The sequence below is a fragment of the Camelus dromedarius genome, unplaced genomic scaffold (genome assembly GCF_036321535.1).
Source record: "Camelus dromedarius isolate mCamDro1 unplaced genomic scaffold, mCamDro1.pat HAP1_SCAFFOLD_28, whole genome shotgun sequence".
In the NCBI taxonomy this organism is placed as follows: Eukaryota; Metazoa; Chordata; class Mammalia; order Artiodactyla; family Camelidae; genus Camelus; species Camelus dromedarius.
Genome location: NW_026989775.1, coordinates 1,068,044 through 1,083,856, shown reverse-complemented (window position 1 = coordinate 1,083,856; position 15,813 = coordinate 1,068,044). Strand labels below are relative to the sequence as shown.

Genomic DNA, 15,813 nt, shown 5'->3' with positions numbered 1-15,813 from the left:
AGCTGTGATGGTGTTGGGTGGCCTCCCCTTGCAGTTCTCTGCATTGAAAACCTGTTGTTTAGTGCAGCCACCTTCATTAGCTGCCTTAGCTTCATCTCCTGGAGCACTTGCAGCAGCCTCTGGGTCAGCTCTTCCCGCCTTACCTTGCACAGGTATGCAGTGGAGATGGAATCTTGCCTTAAACTTCATGGGCCAACCCCTGCTGGCTTCACACTTTTCTTCTGAAGCCTCTTCACCTCTCTCAGGGTTTATAGAATTGCTGAGAACTAGGGACTTCCGCTGGATTAGGCTTTGCCTTAAAGGAATGTCATGCCTGTTTTAATTAAAATGATAAAGAACCAAATATTTCAGGAACTACAAAAATGTGACACAGAGATAAGAAATGAGCAAATGCTGCCAGAAAAAAATGTCACCAATGGAATTGCTGTACTCAGGGTTGTTACAAATCTTCAATTGTTTAAAAATATGTATTACCAGGGAGGGCAATAAAATGAAACATGCCTGTAATAACAATGAATTTGCACTGGGAAGGTAAAAAGGGGATTCCTGCCTTCAGAATTCTCTCCTTTCTCCACTCCCCAGCACAGCCAAGCTCTTGAGTGCACATGTGCACACACAAAGCCAATTATTTTATGTTTATAGAGGGTAAAAAGAAAATGCAAGACCACCATGCTGCATCGGGATCTCTGAAAGAACGTGAGGAAGACGGTTTCCAAAGGCAGGTGAAGAAAGTACGCGCCCTTGATGAAATCAGTGGACAGAGAACTATGGACACTGAAGGGTAAGACATTCCCGTGTTATTTATGACAATGTGTGAATGAATGTGTGGAGTTATGTGGATATTGTAATATGTTTCAGAATACTTACCACCATATTTTCTTTACCATATTCAATCACTACAGATGTGCATTTATTTTTCGACCTTGATTTCTGTAATCTGCTGCTTCTGTTCATTCTAACTGGTTACCAGAGTCTTGTTTGTATTTAGTTTGAGATTTTAGCGCGTTCTTCGACCAGATTTAGTCACTTCATTATCTGGATCCCCCTAGGTCCATTTTTATTGTCCTTAGGTTTCAACCACATCAAAGTGTCATGACCTGCCATGTGTCTATCATTTTTAATAAACTCTAGACATTGGGTAGAAAATAGAGAAAATTTGAGGCCTCATGTGAGGTTAACTTGCTGCAGAGAAGGTGGGCATTACAGCTGGCAGGTGGTCAGGGCGCCAGCAGCGCTACATCCTGTTAACCCGGTTAGCAGCTGAGATCAGTCAGTGCAGCCAGCTTTCGTGAGGCCCGTGTGTCTCCTGTCCACCTTTGTTTCTGGCATGTAGCTCTCGTGGATCCCAGCTAAGTCCTGTGGGTCTCTCTAGGGATCACCTTCGCTGACGGACCGTGAGCTCCAGCTGCCTGACTGCAGTGCCTGTGCGTAGGGGGCACCGGCTGCTGGGCTGCTCGGCATCTCACTGGTGTCCTCTGCAGTTACCGGGTGACCCCCAGGGAAGGTGGGCCCAGTCCTGGGCTTTCTTCTTCTCCATCTTGGCCTCATGTCCCTTTCTGGCTTGTTAGCAATTTGGTACATTCGATCATGGATTTCATAATTTGTCCAGAGTTTCCTGTCATTCTCAGGGAGAGGTCATGGACATCACACCCATTAACCCGCTTTCAAAAACAAACATTTCCTTATATTTCCTAAAGAATCAGGTTTTGCTCCAGGTTTTGACTGAAATCTGGGCTCTCTGTGGGAGAAATCAAACAAGTCATGAACGCTTGCTTTACCCTAATGTGTTTGGTTGTGATTACTTGGTCAGACCCTGATTCCCACGTTGAAACACAGTGAGCTCACGCTGTCCCAGGCACAGGAACCTGAGCCTGGTGGTGGGGGCGCAGAGCACACCTCACGTGGGCTTTTCCTGTGTATTTACTTTATGCATAAATGATTAGGGGTGGGGACGCTGAAGGGAAGCCCAGATACCAAACACTTGCCAGAGGCCTGAGTGTAGTTTTTTCATATTTATTAGTGGGGGTACTTTAATTCTTTCCTGTGTATTTATCAGCCTGAGCATTTATGGGGAAGGGCGAAAGGAACATGGAATTCTTCCCTTCCAGTTTCTGGGAGGGAAACTGGCAGAATTTCAGAGTTTCTTTCCCCTCTCAGGAAGGTGGACATGAACGGATGTGAGCTGGTGGGAAAGCAGCAGCTGTTGGCAGCAAAGGAGGAGGCAAAATTGACTGAAGAGGAGACAAGATGATACAAGTGAGTTCAGCTCCTCTGCACCTGCGGCTCTGAAAACACCCGTTGGATTTTTTGAAAACTTTTCTAAAATGTTTAGACACAATATCATAAACCGACCCAAACAAAAGACATTTGTATACATGGCTTCACACAGGAGGAAAAGTGTTAAGTTTTACACATGTTAAGTTAAACGTTTAACTTTAAAAAGTATTAAGTTACTAAGAATTTCCTGGTCCCAGTGCTGGCCAGACTGAGAGGAGAGACGGTTCACAGAGATGTTTCTGAAGGTGCTATAAACCGTTGTCTCCCTGAGGATAGCAGTTTAGTGTAGCGTCAGTCGGACCAATAAACATTCCCGTGCTGCTGGGGAGACCCAGGTGTAAGAAGTAGGGTCAGGATGTAAGGAAAGGAAGAATCAAGCTTTGTGATGAAAGATGCTCAGTACAGGACACGTGAGGGAAGTGCTGAGAACGGGAGGGGGAAATGTGTCAGCGCAGAACCGGGCAGGCGTTCAGTAACAGTGACGGAAGGAGTGGCTGCAGTGACAGCTTTGCACCTGCTGTGCTTCTGCAGCCGTGTGCAGTGTGTCTTGAGCGGTGAGATGATGTGTGTGAGTGTGCAGTGCAGATAACCTGGACTGGGGCAGGTTATTTAACAGCATACCCAGCATTGTGTCTTCTCTGATGGAACAATTTGTAACTCATAGGATAAGACTTGAAGAATGTCATGGGCAAATGCGGGAAGCAGAGATCATTTGGAGACACCAGGTAACCTGCCTTCCTCCTGACACACCGAGTCCTCAGCACCTGATGCAGACAGTTATTGTGGCCCTGAGAACCCCTAGCCATGGGGTGTTTCTTGATGTGTTGACTTTTTCAGGTCACTCTTGCCGAGAAGAAGGCCCAAGACAGCTCAGTAAGAATTTGTTTCCTTCCTTCCCTTTGTGCACAGTCGGCCACAACTGAACGTGGATGTGTTTTTCTCCCACAGCTCAGGGCTCAGGAGCTGGAGAGGGAAATCTCTGAATTGAGAAGGGAAAACTCTGACCTGAGAAGGGAAAACTCCTCTGAGCTGAGAAGGGAAGTTGCCCACCTGAAACAGAGGTACAGAATTTTGACACATTTTTACGGGTGTTTTGAGATTTTTAAGGACTGGTTGTTTTGTGCCTAGTAGAGGAATTGGTGGTGTAATTTGTATTGAAGCCATTCTTTATCTTTAAGATTGGATGCAATCTGCAGACGGAGGCAGGCAGAGGAATACATGAGGCAGGATCCCACTCCAGGAGGACCGTACAGGCTGCACCCTCCCCTGAGAGGTAAGGAGCGCACTGTGAAGTGCGGCAGCTCCATTTCTGCAGCAGGAGACGCCTAGTGGGCTGCTTGTCCCCATGGGTAGTTGTCGGGTTTCCTGGACACCACACCACACACTCACTGTGGGGAACAGATTCACAGCTGGGTGACAAGATGCTGTTTTCTTTACATGCCACCAGCCAGCAGGGCTCTGTCCCCTGTGAGTGGTGGATCTTACGCCCCTCCAGGGACTGCGGGCCGCCCCCCAGTCTCTTGGTTGCCTGGCGTGGCTGGCATGGCTGATTTCTGTGCACTAGAAGACATGAGTGTCAGCCCTCTCTTCCCGCCTGGACGCGGTTTTGAAGGCTGAATTTTCTTCTCATTTCAGGAAAATAACATGGATGACGTTTTAGAATGAAGGCAGTATGTCATAACGAGAAAAACATTTTTCTTCATTTGCCTTGGTGGATAAATATTCTATTCAAGATCTGCTTTAAGACAGCAGGCATTTCTTCACTAATTTTGCAGGTCCCTTCGTTCTTATAATAAAGCTTGCACAGTGACCTAGAGTAGCCAGTTAGTAAGTGACATGACAACGTAGCCTCACTCCCCCAGAGTTAACGTGTAACTCTAAAGTCTCCCACCAGCTACTCCATGTAACTCACCATTCTTTTGCCAATTATTACAACATGAGTCATTGAGGCTACTTCTTTCATAAATGTTTACGTGACATATGGTCACTTATACAAGACATGCGCTGTCAGAGAGAAGGCTTTTAACAGTTTACCAACAGGCTGAGGAGGAAGAGGTGGAGCTCACAGTCAGGGGTTGTTGATACTCTTCCTACGAAAGACCCTTCTTACTTTAATGTATAATCTGTATACAGACTGATTTGCCCTCAAGTGTGCTGTGAGTCCACTGTGTAAGTGTTGGTTGCCAGTGATCTGAGCCCTGAGACCGCATCCAGGGTGATTAGCTATGAAAACAACTAAATCTAGGCCCTGTGGTGTCCTCGTCATGGGACAGGGGTCCAGTCTCCCCTCGTCCTCGGGGTCAACTGAGGTGGAAGGGAGACCTGCGGCCTCTGTGAAGAGCCCGGGGCGTGGGCGGGAGTGAGAGCTCCTGTAGGAGGGCACGAAGGGCTCGGCTCGTTCTTCCCCCGCACGGCATCTGTCAGATAGAATCCACCTTCAGCGCTGCTCTCACTTCACAGCTTCAGGGCCAGGTGGCACCCCTGTTAGGAATGGCACCGCCTTTCCAGCTCAGGAGGCAGAGGAAAACAAAGTAAGTAATTTTTGTATTGAATAATCTCTGGAACTAGCATTTTCCTTTTGAACAAACCATTCCTGCCTTTGCCTGTGGATTGGGAATTAGCGGATAAGTATGCCCAGTAATCACAGTGAAGTTTGGGGACAGTATTTTATCGCGAAAGCCTCCTGAGCAGCCCAGGCTGCAGGCAGGCCCAGGGCTGAAGGAGTGCAGTCAGCGTAGCTGCCAACTGGGCACCAAGTGCCGGGGAGGGTGCACGGTGACGACGACAGCTGCATTGGGTTACGGCTCTTGTCGGTGTTGGCGTTTTGTCTGTCATTCAACAAAGCCATCCCTTATGTAACGCAGGTCACCCCGTGGGAAGGAGGGCCCCAATATTTCAGAGGAGCAGCCCACGAGGCCTGCCCCGAGAGCGGCCAGTCGTCGCCCAGCTGGGAACCTGCACCTGGTCCACCTTGGTGCCCTGGGCAACCTCGACCCCCACCGCCAGCTGCTCCGCTCGGTAAGAGGAAAGCATAGCCCTCTGTTTCTTCCTTGAGTCACTGCAGAAGAAGGGCAGATCGCTCTCTGGGGCTTCCCCGTGTACGGGCGGCCGTGACTGGGCTCACGGCCGTGTCCCTCTGGTCCCTTAGCAGACGCACTTGATGGACCGCGTCTTCCCTGTCCTGCCCTGGGGAGGGAGGTGTCTGTTGTAGAGGGAAAGAGGGTCCTCTGACGGAGGGCAGACGTGTCGGTTCTGCACACAGGACTTCAACAGACACCACGTTCCGGGCTCCCTGGAGGACAAGCCCGCCCTTGTCACTGTCTGCAGAGAGTGGAGCCCTGACCTTCCACAGCCGATGATCGGTTATGGAAGACACACCCGAACCCGGGGCCTGTGGTCTCTTCAGTCAAGGGTCCTGAGACCTGTCTCCCACTCGGTCTGATGTGAGACTTAGTGTGATACGGGGAAGAAGGCCCCAAAGATCTTTTGCGCTTCAGCAAACTAACATGTTTTGTAAGGCAGTGAACCGTGAAAGAGTGTTTTGTATTTTATTTTATCTATGCCGAGAAGCTAGTTGACTCGGGGAAGGATATAGGTTAGTGGTAAATAGAATGCCTGCTTAGCATGCCGAATTCCGTGTGCTCATTCCTGGTACCTCCATTTAAAAACAGAAGAAAAGAAAAAACAAAAACAAGAGCAAATTTCAAATGTTAGAAATACATAGTGCGCAAACCCAACTTCCATATCCATTCTTTTTATGTGTTTTCCTCTTACTACTTGGTTTGAAATATATCCCAACCGTGACTTAAGCATATTTTTCAGAAAATGCTCTAACTCTTTGAAAGTATTTTCTGCCACTTTTGTTTTGACACATCCACGAACGGAGATAGACGCACATGCTGGTTTTAATATACATTCGTGAATATTCTCATTAATGTACCTGTAACTACATTTTACAGATGGTGTGTCAGTGCGCCACTTTACAGAAGAGAGAGGAAGAGAATCTTCCTGGGATGAGGTACAGTCTCTTGTTTTTAATGTCCTTGTGTGACTATATATTTACCAGGGGATTCTGAGACATAAACCGGGGGTTGGTGTGAGTGTGCGTTTTCACATTTGCATCTGCTGATGAGAATTTTTGACTTATGTTTTTAACTTACAGTTTAGGATGTGATTCTGTGCTTAATGCCGTAGGACTGGATAATGCACTTGTGTTCATTTTCCAGACTCACCTAGTGAAGCCAGTGTCTGTATGGGCATTCTTGTTTTCAGGGTCTTTCCCTTACAGTTCATTAGAGGATATTGAAAAGAAATTCATCCTTAGGAAAGTTAGGTGCATCTAGGTGTTGGTTCTTGTTTTAGCCGTCCTCACTTGAAATTAATTAAGTGATGTTTCATTTTCAAGGCACCATGTTTTATCTTCCCATTCCACCGATAGTAACAGTTGTCTAGTTTCCTTAATGCCTCACGCTGTTTCCCACCTGCTCCTTTTACTCAGGCTGCCCTGCCCCAAAGCCCCTCCACATCCCACCTCTGCGCTGGAACTCTCTTTTACGAAACAGTGCGTTCTTCCCAGCATTCCCTGAGCTATCGACGTGCAGCGGACTCTCCTGTGATTTGTGGCGTTACTGTACCCGTTCACCTCAGTTGTAGAGCTGTTGAAACTTTTCTGTGCTGATTTGTTTTCATGGATCCTGTGCCTCTGGCAGAACAGAGAGGAGAATCTGCCTTTTATTTGTACCGCCAGCTTCTCCCAGGATAGGGCTTATGTTCTGATAGCTTCGGTAAATTACTGTTGTCTACCTGACTGACTAAGCGTAGGCACATGATCTGAAGTTCGGTTCCTGATTTACCTTGTTTTGTGTTCCTAGGAAGGGGCGACTAAGCCCGAAATTAAAAAACTGGAGTACGCTAATGGGACTGTAGAAGTGGCTCCGCAGGAGCTGACGGATCATAAAACACTGACCTCTGTTGGTGGAGCACACGGAGCTTATTATACACTGGGTAAGTTATTGAACGTGGCTGGCATTTCTTGTTCTCTGTGCCTAGAAACTAGTGTGCTCTGGGGGGAAGGGTAAATGTAGCTCAGCAGTAGAGAGAATGCGGGCTTAGCATGCAGGAGTTCCTGGGGTCAGTATCCAGTTCCTCCAAGAAACGAGTGTGATACGGTGAAGGAAGGAAAGAAGGAATGCGCAAAGGTTTTGTATAGCTTCAGCAGTGTCTTCGCAGGAAAGCCTAATCCTCCATTCTTTTCTGTGGTTTTTAGCCGACGCGGGACCTGGCGCGGCTCCGGTGTGGCCCGGCAGCGCCCGCCCACCTGCGGCGGCACCGGAGGCCCAGGTAAGTGGGCTGGTCATGATCTTTTGGGCCTCGTCCTGGGAAAGGTGATCTTCCCCTTCTCCCGGCAGCCGTTCCTGGCCTCGTCTGCAGACTGTGTGTCCAGTGACGGGTCTGGCGTGGCGTGTCGCTTCCTTTTTCAGATTCAAAATTCTTGCCCAGTAGCCAGTGGGCTGCTTCCCCGGGAGACCATCGCATTGGCTGGTGCCTGCATGAGCCATGAGGGAGTGTTTAGGAGCCGGGGCCCGCAGACTTTGACTCTTGGTTTCTCGAAGCAGCGTGAGGATGGTGACAACTCTCTACACTGTCTTCTCCAGGCTCGGCTGACTCCTTCCTTACCTCCTGCACCTGGGGTTGCTCCTGGGTCACTGAGACGGATTTCTGTGTCGTCGTACTTTTGACTGGTTTCCCGGCTCAGGCCAGGTGATTCTCCTGTTTAGACTAGCCATTCAGATCCTGGTAACTGGAAAAGGGGCAAAGCCCTCCCTCCAGCTTTGTACGGTGTGCTTTGTGCAACTTGGAGTCTTCCTGGGTGTGGTAAATGTCACAGCCCATCACTGTCTTTTCTCGGGAGGTAAGTGTGTCTTGGCCGCTGCCTCCAGTTGTACTCTGGGCAGAAAAGTCTGGCTCTCGGAGATGGTGCATTTGTAGAAGGGAATAGAGGCTGGAAGGGAAAGAGCCCGCCGTGAAAATAGCTCCTTCCCTGCGGGGGAATTCCGATGCGCACCAGAGTGCGTACGATGTGATTGTCCCCCACCCAGCGCCGGGTCGTGCCTGCCCTGGAAGCTGTCAGAGCTGCTCATAGATCTCATGGCACACCGTGGGGTTTTGCGCACGAGCTGGTATAGTCCCTTTGTTGTCAGGTGTGGGGTTGAGACTCCACACATCACTCTCCCGTAGCACGAAGGTAGGATGCGTTCCTTAGCGAACGTAAAATCAAGACGTCCCTGAGGATAGAGATGATTGTAGCGGTGCCTGAGTCCCTTCTGAGGACAGCCTTGTCCCCTCGGGAGCCCTTGGCCAGCTCCGCCGCCTGACTCTGGGATGCCCAGCTCCCCAGGGCTCTTTGCGCCCAGGGGCAGCCCCTGCGTGGAGGAGGAGGGCCCTTTGTTAGGAGGGGGCAGAGAAGGCCTGGCAGGGTCCTGCAAGCAGAGCCCTGCAGGCAGAGCCCTGCAGTCAGAGCCCTGCCGGCAGAGCAGTGACCCTGGTGCGGCTCTGCTTGCACGTGTGGAGAATGAGCTCTTCACGTCCATCCCGTATCCGTGTTCCTGGTCCACGCCGGGCAAGCTTGCGTGGAGCAGCGAAAGGTGGTGCGGAGGGCCGTCCCTCCCAGAGCTGCTGGCTGTTGGGAAGGCGCTAGTTTGCCCGTGTGCTGGAAGCTGTGTGTGCAGCCTCTAGGGCAGGAGGACCCTTTGCTTCCTCCACTTGGAGACAATGGCGGCGGCGACGTGCGGCATCAGGGTCGTATCCCCGTGCCCCCTGTGCAGCCCAGGCTGCAGGCACGCAGCAGAGGGCTGGGCGGAGCGTGTGGCACCGTGCTGCTCCCTGGGCACCAGGTGGAGGGGAGGTGGCCCGGTGCCGACGGCTGCTGCGTTGGGTTTCGGTTCTTGTCGTTGTTGGCGCTTTTGTCTGTCATCCAACCCAGCTCTCCCTTCTGTCCTGAAGGTCACCCCGTGGGCCGGAGGGCCCCAACATTTCCGAGGACCAGCCTGCGTGGCCTGACCCGGGTGTGGCCCGTCGACGCCCAGCTGGGCACCTGCACCTGGTCCCCCTTTGTGCCCTATGCAACCTCGCCCCCCACCGCCAGCTGTTCCGCTATGTAAGAGGAAAGCATAGTCCTCCCTTTCTTCCTTGGGTCACTGCAGAAGAAGGGCAGATCGCTCTCCGGGACTTTCCCGTGCACGGGCCACCTTGACTGGGCTCACGGCCGTGTCCCTCTTGTCCCCAGGCAGACGCACATGATGGACAGCGTCTTCACAGTCCTGCCCTGGGGAGGGAGGTGTCTGTTGTAGAGGGAAAGAGGGTTCTGTGACGGAGGGCAGACGTGTCGGTTCTGCACACAGGACTTCAACAGACACCACGTTCCGGGCTCCCTGGAGGACAAGCCCGCCCCTGTCACTGTCTGCAGAGAGTGGAGCCCTGACCTTCCACAGCCGATGATCGGTTATGGAAGACACACCCGAAACCGGGGCCTGCAGTCTCTTCAGTCAAGGGTCCTGAGACCTGTCTCCCACTCGGTCTGATGTGAGACTTAGTGTGATACGGGGAAGAAGGCCTCAAAGATCTTTTGTGCTTCAGCAAACTAACATGTTTTGTAAGGCAGTGAACCGTGAAAGTGTTTTGTATTTTATTTTATCTATGCCGAGAAGCTAGTTAACTCGGGGAAGGACATAGGTTAGTGGTAAATAGAATGCTTGCTTAGCATGCCGAATTCCGTGTGCTCATTCCCGTTACCTCCATTTAAAAACAGAAGAAAAGAAAAAACAAAAACAAGAGCAAACTCCAAATGTTAGAAATACATAGTGCGCAAATCCAACTTCCATATCCATTCTTTTTACGTGTTTTCCTCTTACTACTTGGTTTGAAATATATCCCAACCGTGACTTAAGCATTTTTTTCAGAAAATGCTCTAACTCTTTGAAAGTATTTTCTGCCACATTTGTTTTGACTCATCCACGAACGGAGATAGACGCTCATGGTGGTTTTAATATACATTCGTTAATATTCTCATTAATGTATCTGTAACTACATTTTACAGATGGAGTGTCAGTGCGCCACGTTACAGAAGAGAGGGAAGAGAATCTTCCAGGGATGAGGTACAGTCTCTTGTTTTTAATGACCTTGTGTGGCTATATATTTACCAGGGGATTCTGAGACATAAACCGGGGGTTGGTGTGAGTGTGCATTTTCACATTTGCATCTGCTGATGAGAATTTTTGACTTAAGCTTTTAACTTACAGTTTAGGATGTGATTCTGTGCTTAATGCCGTAGGACTGGATAATGCACTTGTGTTCATTTTCCAGACTCACCTAGTGAAGCCAGTGTCTGTATGGGCATTCTTGTTTTCAGGGTCTTTCCCTTACAGTTCATTAGAGGATATTGAAAAGAAATTCATCCTTAGGAAAGTTAGGTGCATCTAGGTGTTGGTTCTTGTTTTAGCCGTCCTCACTTGAAATTAATTAAGTGATGTTTCATTTTCAAGGCACCATGTTTTATCTTCCCATTCCACCGATAGTAACAGTTGTCTAGTTTCCTTAATGCCTCACGCTGTTTCCCACCTGCTCCTTTTACTCAGGCTGCCCTGCCCCAAAGCCCCTCCACATCCCACCTCTGCGCTGGAACTCTCTTTTACGAAACAGTGCGTTCTTCCCAGCATTCCCTGAGCTATTGACGTGCAGCGGACTCTCCTGTGATTTGTGGCGTTACTGTACCCGTTCACCTCAGTTGTAGAGCTGTTGAAACTTTTCTGTGCTGATTTGTTTTCATGGATCCTGTGCCTCTGGCAGAACAGAGAGGAGAATCTGCCTTTTATTTGTACCGCCAGCTTCTCCCAGGATAGGGCTTATGTTCTGATAGCTTCGGTAAATTACTGTTGTCTACCTGACTGACTAAGCGTAGGCACATGATCTGAAGTTCGGTTCCTGATTTACCTTGTTTTGTGTTCCTAGGAAGGGGCGACTAAGCCCGAAATTAAAAAACTGGAGTACGCTAATGGGACTGTAGAAGTGGCTCCGCAGGAGCTGACGGATCATAAAACACTGACCTCTGTTGGTGGAGCACACGGAGCTTATTATACACTGGGTAAGTTAGTGAATGTGGCTGGCATTTCTTGTTCTCTGTGCCTAGAAACTAGTGTGCTCTGGGGGGAAGTGTATATGTAGCTCAGCAGTAGAGAGAATGCGGGCTTAGCATGCAGGAGTTCCTGGGGTCAGTATCCAGTTCCTCCAAGAAACGAGTGTGATACGGTGAAGGAAGGAAAGAAGGAATGCGCAAAGGTTTTGTATCGCTTCAGCAGTGTCTTCGCAGGAAAGCCTAATCCTCCATCCTTTTCTGTGGTTTTTAGCCGACGCGGGACCTGGCGCGGCTCCGGTGTGGCCCGGCAGCGCCCGCCCACCTGCGGCGGCACCGGAGGCCCAGGTAAGTGGGGTGATCATGCTCTGTTGGGCCTCGTCCTGGGAAAGGTGATCTTCCCCTTCTCCCGGCAGCCGTTCCTGGCCTCGTCTGCAGACTGTGTGTCCAGTGACGGGTCTGGCGTGGCGTGTCGCTTCCTTTTTCAGACTCAAAATTCTTGCCCAGGAGCCAGTGGGCTGCTTCTCCAGGTAGACCGTCGCATTGGCTGGTGCCTTCATGAGCCATGAGGGAGTGTTTAGGAGCCGGGGCCCGCAGACTTTGACTCTTGGTTTCTCGAAGCAGCGTGAGGATGGTGACAACTATCTACACTGACTTCTCCAGGCTCGGCTGACTCCTTCCTGACCTCCTGCACCTGGGGTTGCTCCTGGGTCACTTTGACGGATTTCTGTATCGTCGTACTTTTGACTGGTTTCCCGGCTCAGGTCAGGTGATTCTCCTGTTTAGACTAGCCATTAATATCCTGGTAACTGGAAAAGGGGCAAAGCCCTCCCTCCAGTTTTGTACGGTGTGCTTTGTGCAACTTGGAGTCTTCCTGGGTGTGGTAAACGTCACAGCCCATCACTGTCTTTTCTCGGGAAGTAAGTGTGTCTTGGCCGCTGCCTCCAGTTGTATTCTGGGCAGAAAAGCTTGGCTCTCGGAGATGGTGCATTTGTAGTAGGGAATAGAGGCTGGAAGGGAAGAGCCTGCCGTGAAAATGCCTCCTTCCCTGTGGGGGAATTTCGATGCGCACCAGAGTGCGTACGTTGTGTTTGCCCACCACTCTGCACCGGGTCGGGACTGCACTGGAATCTGTCAGAGCTGCTCGTCAGTTTCATGGCACACCGTGGGGTTTTGCGCACGAGCTGGTACAGTCCCTTTGGTGTCAGGTGTGGGGTTGAGACTCCCCACGTCACTCTCGCGTAGCACGCGGTAGCGTGCGTTCCGTAGCGAACGTAAAATCCAGACGTCCCTTAGGATAGGGATGATTGTAGCAGTGCCTGAGTCCCTTCTGAGGACATCCATGTCCCCTCAGGAACCCTTGGCCAGCTCCGCCGCAGGACTCCAGGGTGTCCAGATCCCCAGATCTCTTTGTGCCCAGGGGCAGCCCCTGCGTGGAGGAGGAGGGCCCTTTGTGAAGAGGGGGTAGAGAGGGCCTGTCAGGTTCCTGCAGGCAGAGCCCTGCAGGCAGAGCCCTGCAGGCAGAGCGGTGACCCTGGTGCGGCTCTGCTTGCTCGTGTGGAGAATGAGCTCTTCACGTCCGTCCCGTGTCCGTGTTCCAGGTCTGCGCCGCGCAACCTTGCGTGGAGCTGGGGAAGGTGGCGGGGAGTGCTGTCTCGCCAATAGCGGCTGGTTGTTGGGAAGGCGCTAGTTTGCCCGTGTGCTGGAAGCTGTGTGTGCAGCCTCTCGGGCAGGAGGACCCTTCGCTTCCTCCACTTGGAGACAGAGGCGGCGGCGACGTGCGGCGTCAGGGTTGTATCCCCGTGTCCCACTGTGCGACCCAGGCTGCAGGCACGCCCCAGAGGGCTGGGCAGAGCATGAGGCACCGTGCTGCTCCCTGGGCACCCGGTCGAGGGGAGGGTGCCCGGTGCCGACGGCTGCTGCGTTGGGTTTCGTCTCTTGTCGGTGTTGGCGCTTTTGTCTGTCATCAAACCCAGCCATCCCTTCTGTCCTGCAGGTCACCCCGTGGGCCGGAGTGCCCCAACCTTTCAGAGGATCATCCTTCGTGGCCTGTCACTATTGCGGCCCGTCGTCACCCAGCTGGGAAAATGCACCTGGTCCCCCTTGGTGCCCTGTGCAACCTCGCCCCACACCGCCAGCTGCTCCGCTCGGTAAGAGGAAAGCATAGTCCTCCGTTTCTTCCTTGAGTCACTGCAGAAGAAGGGCAGATCGCTCTCCGGGGCTTCCCCGTGCACGGGCAGCCGTGACTGGGCACACGGCCGTGTCCCTCTGGTCCCTTAGCAGACGCACTTGATGGACCGCGTCTTCCCCGTCCTGCCCTGGGGAGGGAGGTGTCTGTTGTAGAGGGAAAGAGGGTCCTGTGACGGAGGGCAGACGTGTCGGTTCTGCACACGGGCATTCAACAGACACCACGATCTGGGCTCCATGGGGGACAAGCCTCCCCCTGTCACTGTCTGCAGAGAGTGGAGCCCTGGACTTCCACAGCCGATGATCGGTTATGGAAGACACACCCGAAACCGGGGCCTGCGGTCTCTTCAGTCAAGGGTCCTGAGACCTGTCTCCCACTCTGTCTGATGTGAGACTTAGAGTGATACGGGGAAGAAGGCCTCAAAGATCTTTTGCGCTTCAGGAAACTGACATGTTTTGTAAGGCAGTGAACCGTGAGAGAGTGTTTTGTATTTTATTTTATCTATGCCGAGAAGCTAGTTGACTCGGGGAAGGACATAGTTTAGTGGTAAATAGAATGCTTGCTTAGCATGCCGAATTCCGTGTGCTCATTCCCGTTACCTCCATTTAAAAACAGAAGAAAAGAAAAAACAAAAACAAGAGCAAACTCCAAAAGTTAGAAATACATAGTGCGCAAACCCAACTTCCATATCCATTCTTTTTACGTGTTTTCTCCTTAATACTTGGTTTGAAATATATCCCAACCGTGACTTAAGCATTTTTTTCAGAAAATGCTCTAACTCTTTGAAAGTCTTTTCTGCCACATTTGTTTTGACACATCCACGATCGGAGATAGACGCACATGGTGGTTTTAATATACATTCGTTTATATTCTCATTAATGTACCTGTAACTACATTTTACAGATGGTGTGTCAGTGTGCCACTTTACAGAAGAGAGTGGAAGAGAATCATCCTGGGATGAGGTACAGTCTGTTGTTTTTAATTTCCTTGTGTGACTATATATTTACCAGGGGATTCTGAGACATAAAACGGGGGTTGGTGTGAGTGTGAATTTTCACGTTTGCATCTGCTGATGAGAAATTTTGACGTATGCTTTTAACTTACAGTTTAGGATGTGATTCTGTGCTTAATGCCGTAGGACTGGATAATGCACTTCTGTTCATTTTCCAGACTCACCTAGTGAAGCCAGTGTCTGTATGGGCATTCTTGTTTTCAGGGTCTTTCCCTTACAGTTCATTAGAGGATATTAAAAAGAAATTCATCCCTGGGAAAGTTAGGTGCATCTAGGTGTTGGTTCTTGTTTTAGCCTTTCTCACTTGAATTTAATTAAGTGATGTTTCATTTTCAAGGCAGCATGTATTGTCTTCCCATTCCACCAACAGTAACAGTGGTCTAGTTTCCTTAATGCCTTACTCTGTTTCCCACCTGCTCTTTTTACTCAGGCTGCCCTGCCCCAAAGCCCCTCCACATCCCCCCTCTGCGCTGGAACTATCTTTTACGAAACAGTGCGTTCTTCCCAGCATTCCCTGAGCTATCCACGTGCAGCGGAATCTCCTGTGATTTGTGGCGTTTATGTACCCGTTCACCTCAGTTATAGAGCTGTTGAAACTTTTCTGTGCTGATTTGTTTTCATGGATCCTGTGCCTCTGGCAGAACAGAGAGGAGAATTTGCCTTTTATTTGTACCGCCAGCTTATCCCAGGATAGGGCTTATGTTCTGATAGCTTCTGTAAATAACTGTTGTCTACTAGACTGAATAAGCGTAGGCACATGATCTGAAGTTCGGTTCCTGATTTACATTGTTTTGTGTTCTTAGGAAGGGGCGACTAAGCCCGAAATTAAAAAACTGGAGTACGCTACTGGGACTGTAGAATTGGCTCCGCAGGAGCTGACGGATCATAAAACACTGACCTCTGTTGTTGGAGCACACGGAGCTTATTATACACTGGGTAAGTTAGTGAACGTGGCTGGCATTTCTTGTTCTCTGTGCCTAGAAACTACTGTGCTCTGTGGGGAAGGGTATATGTAGCTCAGCATTAGAGAGAATGCGGGCTTAGCATGCAGGAGTTCCTGGAGTCAGTATCCAGTTCCTCCAAGAAACGAGTGTGATACGGGGAAGGAAGGAATGAAGGAAGGCGCAAAGGTTTTGTTTCGCTTCAGCAGTGTCTTCGCAGGAAATCTTAATCCTCCATCCTTTTCTGTGGTTTTTAGCGGACTCGGGA

General features: G+C 50.4%; 1 long non-coding RNA gene across 1 annotated transcript; it reads left to right on the top strand.

Moving 5' to 3' along the window:
• Positions 1-38: 38 nt before the first annotated feature.
• On the top strand, positions 39-2,236 carry LOC135320629 (uncharacterized). The gene is made up of 3 exons (XR_010379873.1): positions 39-152; positions 643-781; positions 2,158-2,236. It is a non-coding gene; the product is annotated as an uncharacterized LOC135320629 (long non-coding RNA).
• Positions 2,237-15,813: the final 13,577 nt, after the last annotated feature.